Below are 12,996 nucleotides of genomic sequence, written 5' to 3'. Positions count from 1 at the left end.
TGAGCCAAGTCCCAAGAATGTGGGTTTTTAAATTTCCATCTCGTTTAAGTTTTTTATAAAACTAAAAAGGTTGTTAGTCATTTTCTCATTAGAGTAAATTTAATATTGACATGTTTTGAATTTCAGTAGTTAAAAAAATTCTACTGAATCACCTTTTAGTTGAAAAATTTAAAAATGATGGAAGGCGCCATTGACATATCTCTGATATGAGGGTAGTTTCTAACCTTTGTCTCAAAAAATATGCATATGAAAATGCTGGCCAAAATAACTGATAACATATTACCCCTGGCTAGTCTATCTTGTTATTTATAATGCTTCCCATTGACAAAATGAGTCATAAACAACGAGATTTGAAGAGTCAATTCACTGATTTACTCCTTTCAATTTTATAGCCTTGTATGTAGGAACTTTTGAATATAGTATCTTGATATAATTTTTTATAATATTTTAAAACATAAATTTCAGTTATTTTTGAACGTTGGTTTATTGATAGATGATAACACTGGTCTTAGAGGAATATCTTTATATTTTGTGGATTTATGGCAAACCATATAACACACCAGAATTGCAAGCAGAAGGATGTAAGTGTTTATACTCCTCCTCTGTTGTGTGTTTTTATTTTTATAGGTAGTTAAATAAATACGCTACCAAAATGTGACGGATCACTGAAGATGTAAACAGTTTTCTCTAAATAAGTACTTCTTTACATGGCAGTGGCCCTTTCGCCTTCACCCACTCTGTAAATTATGATTTCCATATTTTTCATAAAATTCCTGTTTTATGCCATTTTGATCAAAGAGTAATATATCCGTTATATTTATTTCCTTACTGTATTGATCGGTTACCACAGAAAATATTAAGATCTGTTTTTTTTAGTCTGTAAAAAAATCTTTGCTTAATTTGTCTGCCTAATTAGCAAATAGTTCTAAATCTATTTTCATTTTGAAATGATCAGATTTTGGCTTAAATTTATAATCATTCCAGACTATATTAAGTATTTTTTCTTATCTTTACCAGGTGTTCAGAAAAGTTATAAGCAGCTTTATTAGTGTCACAAGACGGTGCTTTATAGAAACCGCATACTTCGAATAGTTTCTCAGCGCAGGGAGGATAAACTGTTTTAATATATTCATCAGCCCGTATGGATACTGGATAGAATATGTTTATAATCTTGAGAGGATATTTGATACCAACAAAATTAATTTTTCTTAAACACAAAAGATAAATTGATTGAAAATACTCCATGTTTCTTTCATATTTTTGTAAAATCGAACAACAGCGTCGTAGAGTTCACCAGCATTTTCATGAGGTATGGTACGGAGATTTTCCGAAAATCATAGTTATTAATAGAAGAAAATAATTATCTTCGTGTGAAACAAGATAAAACCTTAAAAAAAAAAGAGGCAGACCCTCCTCCCTTCAACGGCACCCAAAATGGCAGGGCCAATTCATCCTTCATTCAGCCTGAGGTCACCAGTAATTTCCGTTTGCTCATTTCGTTGTCAACTTTCCCTCCATCTAAGAACTTTGGAACCGCCTTCCTTCAAGTCTCCCCTTTCATTGGAGTAAGTCCAAAATTTTCCAGCTAAATTTCAAATCACTTCCTATGTTATCCCCATGTCTTAGTTGACAGAAGTTGCTCTTCCTAATAGTAAGTGTGATCCTCAATTTTACATGAAACAGCCATTATTTTCAAAGTTATAAATTTTACCATGACCTTTGTAAAGCGAATTTTAATCAACAGACTATTTATGCAATTACTTAACCACATACATAAAAAGGCTATTTATGAGTTTACGATTTAGTTTTAGAAGCATAGATGTAAATAAAATTAATTCTTATTATTCAATAAAGGGATGCCATTGCAAAAATCAAGAGTGACAGTTCGTAAAGTACAAAATATATAATGACACATATCTTTGAGGTAATATTATAAAGTTCATCAGCAACATCCTAAAGTCAAATGGCATCTTAAACAAATGAGCACCATAGGAAAGATATCAAGCTATTGAACAAGAAATTAGACATTTACTCTTTTCTTTCTCAAGCCATATATGCTTCCTCCGTTTGCTGTATGGAAACTTGGCATTCTTTGCGCGTTCGTTTAGGCATCTTGATCTCTCCTCTTACAGAGATTCTCCCACCTACCTTTTCTGTCCGGTTTGGTTCATATAAACTTCATTTTTTGCGAGAGGGTGCCCCAGGTTACTTTCCTTTCTTTCTTCATTTCACTTTTAATTCTGTTTAACCAAAAACCTACTTCTACCCAATATAAAATAAATGTTACCTTACCAGGTGTGATCTCGCGCCAGGAAAGAATATTGTGTCGTTTAAAGCTCGCAGTTGTTATTAGAGTATCATTATAAGCCGGTACGAATGAAATTTTACCTCCTACGTATATGGTAATCGTAAGTGAAATGGATAATAAACCAACAAAGATTATATACACATAATCTTATTCACAAAGATTCAAAACAGCTTCTGCTGTGCCTTTATTGATCTGATCTGGATACTTTCCGTTCTCCTTCACCTTCATTCGTCCTTCATACCCATGAACTAACTTAGTATTATTGGATCATTTATCTGCGCTATCATTATAGCTGCCTGGACGACGGATGATATGCCATCTTTCATGAATTATAACACTAGATCTGATGTTATTCATAATAAGATATAGTTATCAAAGGACAGACTGTTACATCTGCAGTGGAAGAGACACAGACATACTGACAGAAAGAACGAGAACTCTTCTGGAAAATGAACTCTATGCATTTCATGTTACAACGCCAGCCAGTAAGAGCGATTTCGAAGTGTAAAAGGTATTCGAACTCCGATTCTCATGATTTTACTGTAATTGTTCGTTATTAAGAGAGGTGTTCTCATGATCATGAATGACGATCAATAATAGATTCAAACTGAGCAGATGACAATGAATAGCAATAAACGCGCGCTCTTTCATCACATGAATGAAACAACAACAAAAAAAGTCTGTAACCCTCACTCTTTTGCAGCAATTAAATTAAATTTGGGTTGACTAACCATATCAGACTAGGTCTCTTCCCCTAAGGGGGGGCAGGGGCTAGTGCCGTCAGTGCACCTCATGCAGTGCACCGTAGGCATTACTTTTAGGTTCTTTGCAGCGTGCCTTCAGCCCCTAGCTGCAACCCCTTTCGTTCATTTTACTGTACCCTCTTTCATATTCTCTTTCTTCCATCGTATTTTCCACCCTCTCCTAACAATTGATTCATAGTGCAACTGCGAGGTTTTCCTCCTGTTATGCCTTTCAAACCTTTTACTGTCAATTTCCGTTACAGCGATGAACGACCTCATAGGCCCCAGCGCTTGGCCTTTGGCCTAAATTCTATATTCATTTCAATTCAAGTAGGTCTCTTCACTATTATGGTAATCAGTGACAGAGGGCGATGATTAACTGAACAAGTGTAGGAAGTTCCCCCTCTCAACAATTCTTTGATGATACTTTTTATGCAGCAGAACCGCATCTATTCGAGGGGGACACTCCTACATTGTTATGAAGAAAATGATCTTTAACTATTTTATTATGTTTTTAATGGCTGCAATAAATAAGAGATGTGGTAATCGTTGAACGAGGTTGCTAGAGAGTTTGTTCCTCCCTGTTTTTGTGTGCGTGTGGGTGTTTGTCAGTGTGTGTGTTGTATTGTCAAGCACCAACCATTCTGTCACACACAAATAAACTCATGATTAACCATTATATTGAAAATGGTTAGTGTTTTGCTTTTTATTTATTTTTAAAAACGATATCTGTTAAGATTTATGGTGATATGAACCTCGTTGGTCAGTTTTGTATTCTCACTAATTGTACAGCTGGCCTCCTCCCCTTAAAAAGTCTGAGCACAGAATGAAATAACCGGCTTCTAGTTCAACCTCTGTGTTAATCTAATTTCTAGTGTGATGAGGTGTGTGCGTGGATTTAAAAAAGAGGAAATGCTCCATCATTTGAACTGTGCCCAGTTTTGATGAGTTGATTGGCACTGAGTTTGAATTCCTTTTGCGTGATCCAGTGTCGTTTATTTCAAATATAACTACCCAGTACGTATGGTAACTTTTATTTATTAAATTATTTGTAAGTTTAAATTTTACAGGTTTGTTTCATTCATTCATCCCGCATTTTGTTTCAGTAATTCTGCTATGTAATTTCAGTGGATGTTGAATATACAGTGTATTAATTTCATAAATATTGTATTGTGCCTGTACCTCGAATTTAAACAAGTAACTTATAGTAACAAGGCGAGTGTTAAATCCTCTAAGGTCAAATCAAGCCGTAAGCATTAGTAAGATTGCGAAAGAGAGAGAGAGAGAGAGAGAGAGAGAGAGAGAGAGAGAGAGAGAGAGAGAGAGAGAGAGGTGAGCACTTTTCTCTTGTCGCATCTCAGAAATTTATGATCGAGTCCGCGTCGATAGTGACTTCTCAGAAATTGGAAGTATGACATTGTGGTAGTAACTATTCTTTAATAGTAGTAGCGTTCATTTTTGTGGATGTTTAGTTGAGAGGTATATTTCCGTATTTAGAAACTGCCAAAGGAGAGTTTGGATGTTGCTAATAAGGCTTTCAGCGGTTTTGAACAACATATACAACAGTAAGCTGTCCATACAACGATGTTTTCACAATATAAGTTGTCTAAATCACAATTTTTTTTTAAATGCATTCCCTGGTGATTGCATTTCAAGTTTTTTTTTTCTATATGATATAACAAAAATAAACTATAATAAACTTGATGACACCGGACATGAGTATTAAAAGTAAAGAAAAGGGCGCCTGGATTACTTTTCCAAGCGAGTTGACAGGGATCCGTTAATGGATATGTTATCAAAATACTTGCTTGGTAATTGATAGGCCAAATCGGGTTAGATGCTCTTTCTATGGAACATTTATTTATGTACAAAATTACAAATTCTAACCAAAACGTAAAAAAAAGATACTTTAATATAGATGAACCGGTTGGGTGATAATGAACTTGGTGTAAAAGTCACCTCACCAAACAATCTAGTCTCCGCAAAGTGAATGTATGATGAGGCCGCATCATGACCAAGAGCCCTGGGTGAGGAGGGGACTGCCTAATTTGTTGACAATTGTGTGAGGTTCAACAACTATCGTCTCATGAGATCTTAATTTCCCTCTGTAGCTAGTCATGAATTTTGCCACGATGTGCTAATTTTAATTCGATAGGAGTTCGACCACCGTTTCGGTAAATAAATTTCATGCTTTCCATTAAAACTGAATAATATGTCTTGAAAACATGAGAACACGTGAATGCCAAATACTTGTTCTCGCATTGCAAATGTAATGGGAAGCCCTGACCTTTACAAAGGCAGGGGGCAATACAGATTCGTTAGAATGGTAGCAGCATGTTTAGGCTCAAATGCCATTTCAGGTTACCCATTCAGGCGTATTAGTGGCCTAGGATGAACATCATCATCATCATCATCATAATACCTAAGCCTTGGCAATGTTTCGTCATTAATAGGCTTAAAATAGCTAAGCACTTGAAAATAACGAAATAAGCATGCAAATATACAGTAGAAATTGAGAAAGTATGGACTTAATAATGTAAAATAAGTAAATAATCAACAGCAATAAGCCAATAAAGTTTGAATTATGTTAAGCAACAATATAGAGTATTTTAAGTTCCTCTAAAACTCTCCCATAGAAGGTGTCATTGGGCCAAGCCTTGAAATAAGAGATGAAATGAAAGGACACACTGCACTGAAAAACTCCTATGCTGAATCATTCAGGAGACCATTTTTAAAGAAATTGTTTCAGATGCAGATTTTAATACTTGAACATTGCTTTGCAGTATTGTCATTTATTAAAGCCATTAGTTTAGAAGTGCTAAATAGTGCCTTCCCCTCCCCCCCCCCTCCCCTTCCTCTTCTTCCCCTTCCATCCTCTTCCCTCTTCCATCCCCTTCCCCTCCCCACCTGTCCACCTTCACTCCTCTTCCTCTTCCTTCCTCCTTCTCCTCCCCACCTTCCCCCTTCCATCCTCTTCCCTCTTCCATCCCCTTCCCCCCACCTTCCACCTTCCTCCTCTTCCCTCTTCCATCCTCCTTCCCCTCCCATTTCCTCCCATTTCCCCTCACCTTCCTGCTCCCCTCCCCTCCCATCTTCCCTTCCCTCACCTTCCTACTCCCCTTCCCTCTTCCCTCCCTTCCCCCTTCCTTCTCCCTCCCCTGTAGAAGGATATCAATTTCGTTAACTACAATTATAAACTGGTTACAATTTCTGTCAAAACTAAACAATATAAAATAAAATAAATATAGAAAAAACATTTTATAGACATGCTTTTATTAAAATGGACTAAAAAGTAAAAAAAATATTTTTTGAGACACACCAGGATTTTCTTACAATTAATTATGTCTACAAAAATAAAAGCGTGGGCCCAAAACATGGAAGGAAATGCTACAAGAAAAGAAATAGATTTTTTTTATTTCTTGTAGCAATTCCTTCCATGTTTACGGTTCACAATTTTATTTTTGTGGACATGATTAATTGTAAGAATTTCCTGGTGCGTCTCAAGGAATTATTTTTACTTTTTAGTGTATTTTAATAAAAGCACGTCTATAAAATTTTGTGTATATCTTTTTGGAAGTATGGGCTTAGCATCTCAGCACCTGACAGATCGGTAGGAAACCCCCACACATACCCACACAATACACACACACACACACACACACACACACATATATATTTAGTAGATATATATATATATATATATATATATATTTACCAGATACATATGAAATTGTAATAGCTACAGTGCCCTCTTAACTTCTCGAATTCTTCGCCCGTTTTTGGATAAGCTTGTCACTGCAAAGCCTTAAGAGGGCATTGTGGCTATTACAATGATATATATATATATATATATATATATATATATATATATATATATATATATATATATATATATATATATGTGTGTGTGTGTGTGTGTGTGTGTGTGTGTGTGTGTGTGTGTGTGTCTGTATAAATATATTGTTTTACAAGACTGAAGTATCATATAATAGTATATAATAGTATAATAGTAGGCAATTCCTCCATATCCAGAAAACATTCACATGAAAGTAGATATATTATGAGAAAGAGCACTAAGTATTTGCTGAATTTATGGTTTCAGCAAGTAATTAGGGTCAGATGTTCATAAGGCTTCAAATCCCACGAACTTTTGTCAAAAAATAAACAGCCGCCGTAAATTAATTGCTCTCATTAGCTCTGGGTTTCGCAGTTATTACGAAATGAATCATTATACTCTTACGAGAAATGTTCATTAAAACATAGACACAAAATACAGTAATAAAAAGTTTAATTTATATGAATGGATAAGTATATACATTTCCAAAATTAAAATCAGCATTTTTTTTATTATTCAGAGTGATAAAGCACCAAACAGTACTTTAATGAAATACAAACATTAATATAAATTATTAAAAGGAAGGTTGATATGAGTCCTAATCAAAATTCCTTTTATCATGTAAATAATTTTTGTCGTAAATATTATCGACTTTTATATGTAAATAAAGCATTTTAATTTCCTTCCATGATGAACATAGATTTGAGAAAATACTTTAAATAGAAATTACATTATAAACTCTTAAAAGCCTTGAAAGGCAGACATAGTGATACCAAAGAATCATTTACTTTAAGTCTAACTAGGTTTTAAGTGGGTTCCGATTTAGAGGGCCACCGTATTAGATGTCATTGGATTACAATGACTATTTGATGTAAAATAATTCAAGTTAATCACAGTCAAGGGAACAATGCAATTTTCACGTGAACCTATTGTAAGTCTGGTTTTTCTGAACCCCCTGATTGACAACCATGACGTGTCTATTGCTGTATTTTGTGAAAGAAGAGGAAACAAGAACATGGTATGAGTTTATAAGATATATAGAGTCTTTTCGTTTATTTATCATCATTATTGTCCCCGCCAACACAGCGACACAGACCTTTGTGAAATTCCTCGACTTATGGCTTTCTGTCCTTGCAATTCCATTGATTTTCACTTATCTCTAGCTTCTCATCTCATAGTTTTTGTGAAACAGGACTGGGGTCTTCCTTGTTGGCATTATCACGTCCTGGTTGGCTCACAGGACATGTCCAAATTATCTCCTCTCTATCATATTTCATCTACCACCTTAACTTCCGTAATTTCCCTTATGGATCATTTTCTCCTTTATACTGCAATCTGACAGCTAATATCCCTCTTTAAGGTTTTTTCTTAAATCGACAAAATCTTTCAGGTATAGTTTTATTATCAAACAATAATTAAAACTATTATAGTAATACAGATCATCCTACACTGACGTTTAATATTACTTCCGTTTGCAGTTTCAGTCTATTCAATCCTCAAATCTTGTTCAGGTGTCCATTGTCTGATTTGGATATTTTTAGTCCCTCATTAAACCCCAGCAACTGTTCTCCAGCTGGTGTAATTTCATCTCTTTGTGCAAACTACCATCATTACTTCTTTTTCCTGTTATACGGTTAGTTTAACAAGTCTGCTGTTGTTTAATGACACCAGCATATTTGTTAAGTATGAGTCAGCACATTTAATAATAATAAAATAATATTTATTGCGGCTCAGGGCCATATACATGTAATATATAAATACTGTACAATACACAATCTAGATACATAAGGTAACATGATATATAAAAATAATAATCGGCAGTATTCACACAGTTGCTGAAGAAGTTAAAAAAAAATAGAATTCATAATAATGGAGAATAATAGCAAGAAAATAAAAATGATAACAATAAAAAATACAGATTGCAGACGATTAATTTCCAGCTAGAGACCTTCGGTGGTTCCGTAAGTCAGGTCCAGAACGCTAAATACGAATATTGAAAATTGCAAAACTCTACAATGATATTAATCACAGTAACAATAAAAAAGTAAAAACACTAATAATAACAAGAAACTTAGAAATATAATAATAATAATAATAATAATAGTAATAATAATAATAATAATAATAGATTCTGGAGATGACACTTCGTAATTGCAAAAATAGAGAATAAATCATTAAAGGAACAGACGCCTCATTATCCCATCTTTCCCACAATTTAGATCTTCTTCTTGCCTCACTGCTTAGGATGCTTTGTATGAGCGAATTGCTGCTGTTTCTCAGTCGGGTGATCAGACTGGACATGTTCGCCTCACAATGATTTTCAAATTGTCCAGGCGGTTTTCTATGAACATCTGCGTGGCGGAGTGATAGCGAGGTGTGTTTGTGAGGCGTCTCAGAATGTCATTGTGAACAACAGTGATACGTCTCATGGTCTCTCGGCTATTGTTCGTCCAAAGGGAACACCCATATATACTGTAGCAGAACGAGCGGAAGAGCAACGGTTTCGTTTCTCGATGACAGAAGGCAAACCTCCTTGCAATCATGTTGCCAGCTGCGCATAATTTACGACGCCTCTGTTCTATGTCTGCCGTATCTTTTATGTCGTCCGTGATAATGTGGCCCAAATACGGAAATTCATGCATGAATTCCAGGCGATGATTTCTGAGGAAAATTTGTGGTTCTGCCATATGCTTAAGCGATCTCGGGAGCAGCGGCATACACTGGGTCTTGGTTTCATTGTATAGGATATCAATTCCTCTGCATATTGGCAGGAGGTGACGATGAGTCGCTGGAGACCTTGTACTGATGGGGAAATCAGAACCGTATCGTCGGCGTAACAGAGGTTGTTTATTGTTGTTTCGTTGATAGTGCATCAGATTGGGAGTGAGTCCAGTTTGACATTCAGGGCATCTGCGTACGTGTTAAAAAGAGAATGCCCTTGACGGAGCCCGTTTAGGGAGCCGAAGGTGTACGACAGTACGTTACCCCATTTGACACAGAATTGCTGTGTGGAGAACCAACAACATAAAATGCCAATTAGATATAGAGGTGTGCCTCGTTTGCGCAGCTTCAGGAAGAGCTTCAGGTATTTTACTCTGCCAAATGCTTTTCTCACATCTACAAAACATAGGAAAACAGGAGAGGCTGATGATAGGTAACAGTTCAGCAATTCTTTCAAGACGTAGATGCAGGTGTCGGTTGAGTGGTTTGTTTTAAAGCCGAACTGGTTGTTAGTAGTGTGTAGAAAGGAGAGAAGTCTCACTAGGAGAACGGAATCAAGTATCTTCAGTGCAATTGTAGTAATTGCAATCGGGCGATAATTGCCTGGGTCAGCTGCATCCTTTAGCTTGTTTTTTATTAATAGTATATTATGTGAACCAAGAGCTGGGAGTCTGAGAGAAACTGGTGAATTACGCACGCACTGAATAGATCAGCTAGCAAAATGTAAATTATAGGATGGCAGAATTTTAAAGTTTCAGTAGGTAGACCATCGCAGCCGGGCGATTTATTATTAGGTAGGTTGTTTATGGCATCGCTGATGTTACCTCGCGTAATACGATCGGCGAAATGAAACTGAATGTTATCAGTAAGGAGGTTATCTACATCACTTCGGGAGTCTTGATCGTTTATGCAATTCAGGATAGTGCTGAAGTGATCTCCCCACATTCTGCGATAGCCTCGTCACCGACGGCTTCTCCTACTCTCTGTGATAGCTTTTTAGTTTTGGAATTTAAGGATTGAATGCCCTTCCAAAGATGGGGGTAATCTCCAGATTCTAATTTTCTAGACACTGCATCAGTTTTTAGTTGGTTTTCATTCAGTCTGCAGTGCTTAAGGGCAAGTTTGAACTGCGCTCTCGCCTGCCTCATTAGCAGTGCAAAGTGTCCTTCCCTCAGGCTACCATTTTGCCTCCACAGTAGAAACATTTCTGGTGAATGTGTACATTGATCTTTAACCAAGTCCTTCCATCCAGGTATATTATGAGAGTTGCCTTGACGATATCTAAAGGTATCCCTGCCGGAGGCAAGCATAGCGGAAATTATTTTAGGTTCAAATAGAATTCTTTCAGATCTCTCCTGTGATGGTCGTTTTTACATTTTGGGTTAGTGCACAGAAAGGCGTCTGCCGATTGAACTATTGACCGCAGCCTGGTTTCCGTGGTGTCCCGAAAGGATCTTGTCTTTATGATGGTTTTTAAAATCCCAGTTAACAGCAGGTGGGTGATCAGTTAAGGGGTTCACGGTAGGGAGGGATGTGGTACTGAATGACACCTGTACGGGGATGTGATTATAGCCCCTTGCAAGATCGTAGCGAATGTTGTAGGTCACAATAGAGTCGTGAAGTTGAGGGGTCGTGATGCAGTGGTCCAGCCAGGAGGTTGTAATTGTGTCCGTTCTATTTTGTACATAGGTATAGGGGGAGGGAGGGAGGAGCATTACATCGCTAATTTGGAGAGCGTGATATTGACACAAGCGAGTAAGTTCGTTATAAAATTTTTTTGTGGGGTGAGACTTAAGGTCCCCAATTATACAAATATGATCAGCAGCAGAATCGTGAATAATGCTGTGTAACTCACCTAGGATCATGCAGTATTGATCAAAATTATCGTTCTTTTTCCAGGGCATATAAACATTAATTATTAGGATCTTAGAGTCCTCATTGCAATCTATTACTCCTATAGGTCAACACATTCACCATATTGTCTAGAGATTTGTGCCACAGGAAAGAAAGGCTACCTTTCAAGCGACCGGCTATGATGTGATCTGTAACTTGCCTCGATGAGGTCGAGAAGGCTCTGAAGTCTTCATGCACTGAATCGCAGATGGCAAGGTCATGAGGCCAGAGGAGCGTTTCTTGTAATGCAATGATGCCTTTGAAATTTTTGCAGAACATGTTTAGGGGAGGAATGTTCTGCTTGAGACCAAAAATATTCCAAGAGATTATATCTAGTGTATCCATGGCAACTCCCGAAGATGGGAAATGAATGGGTTGATGATCTGGGTGGATGGGGGGTTGGCCAGCGGGTGTGGGCATTCATTCGGCTTGGGAGGTTGGCTGGCACTTGTGGTAGAAGGCGAGTCTGCCCCTGAACCCCTGCTTAGGGTGTCAGTAAGTTTCCCTGGGGGCCGGGGTCCCGGATTAGGTTGTTTTTTGAGACTTTTATATTAGGACCGAAATTCTCGCCTTTAAGAACATCGAGATGTTGAAATAGGCAGGTAATCCTGTAGGCCACTTTATGTTTAATTTTGCACTAAATGACTGGGAGTGCCACAGTAGCTGGCTTGACAGACTAATTTTCATAAATCAACCAAAACTATAGGGGAAAAGTTTAACAAAAGTACCCATTCATTCACTGGAAGATTTCTGCTACGACTCTCTCTCTCTCTCTCTCTCTCTCTCTCTCTCTCTCTCTCTCTCTCTCTCTCTCTCTCTCTCTCTTTTAATATTCCCCTTATCTGTAACATGGTTATTCATTATATGCCAGATTTAATATCTTTAATTAAGGCCGGCTCTTTCTTTTTTCAATCATATTACGCTACTCTTCAAAAACGAAGCTTTTTGAAAATACAAAACAAAACTAAATACGAAAAGAAGATAAAAAGATTAAATAAAAGACATTCCTTTGGTTCCCTGCAAACTTAACGGAAGCCATCATTCCATCTGTGACTTGTTAACAACCACCAATGAACTCTAGTAGGATGAAGGCTGATTTGATAAGATAGGGTTTAAAATTTTTTTGTCTACAGAGGATACCACAAACTTTACACTATATACGTTTCCTTACAGTCAGGGAAACCTGTATAAAAGTCATCACATTTTCGCGAATCTGAATGGAATGAAGTTAAAAAGAGTTAGTTAATGAAGCTCTTCCTTTTTTCTTTTTTTATAAATTCTTACCGGTTACCGGTATGATGCTGCAAGTTTTAAGTTTCCTTATATATCTTATTAGATACAGATTTTTAGTATAACCAGACATTTATGCTAGTCCCAGAAATTTCTAATGCTGAAGATATTTACACAGAGAAACTACAAATTTTAGTAAATCTGAAAATCCAATCTAATCTTGTGTAAAATGTAAGGAACTTTGAATGATTCTACTATGTTCACCT

Source organism: Macrobrachium rosenbergii, chromosome 43 (assembly GCF_040412425.1).
Source record: "Macrobrachium rosenbergii isolate ZJJX-2024 chromosome 43, ASM4041242v1, whole genome shotgun sequence".
NCBI classification, from domain to species: domain Eukaryota; kingdom Metazoa; phylum Arthropoda; class Malacostraca; order Decapoda; family Palaemonidae; genus Macrobrachium; species Macrobrachium rosenbergii.
Note: the sequence above shows the minus strand (reverse complement) of the source record.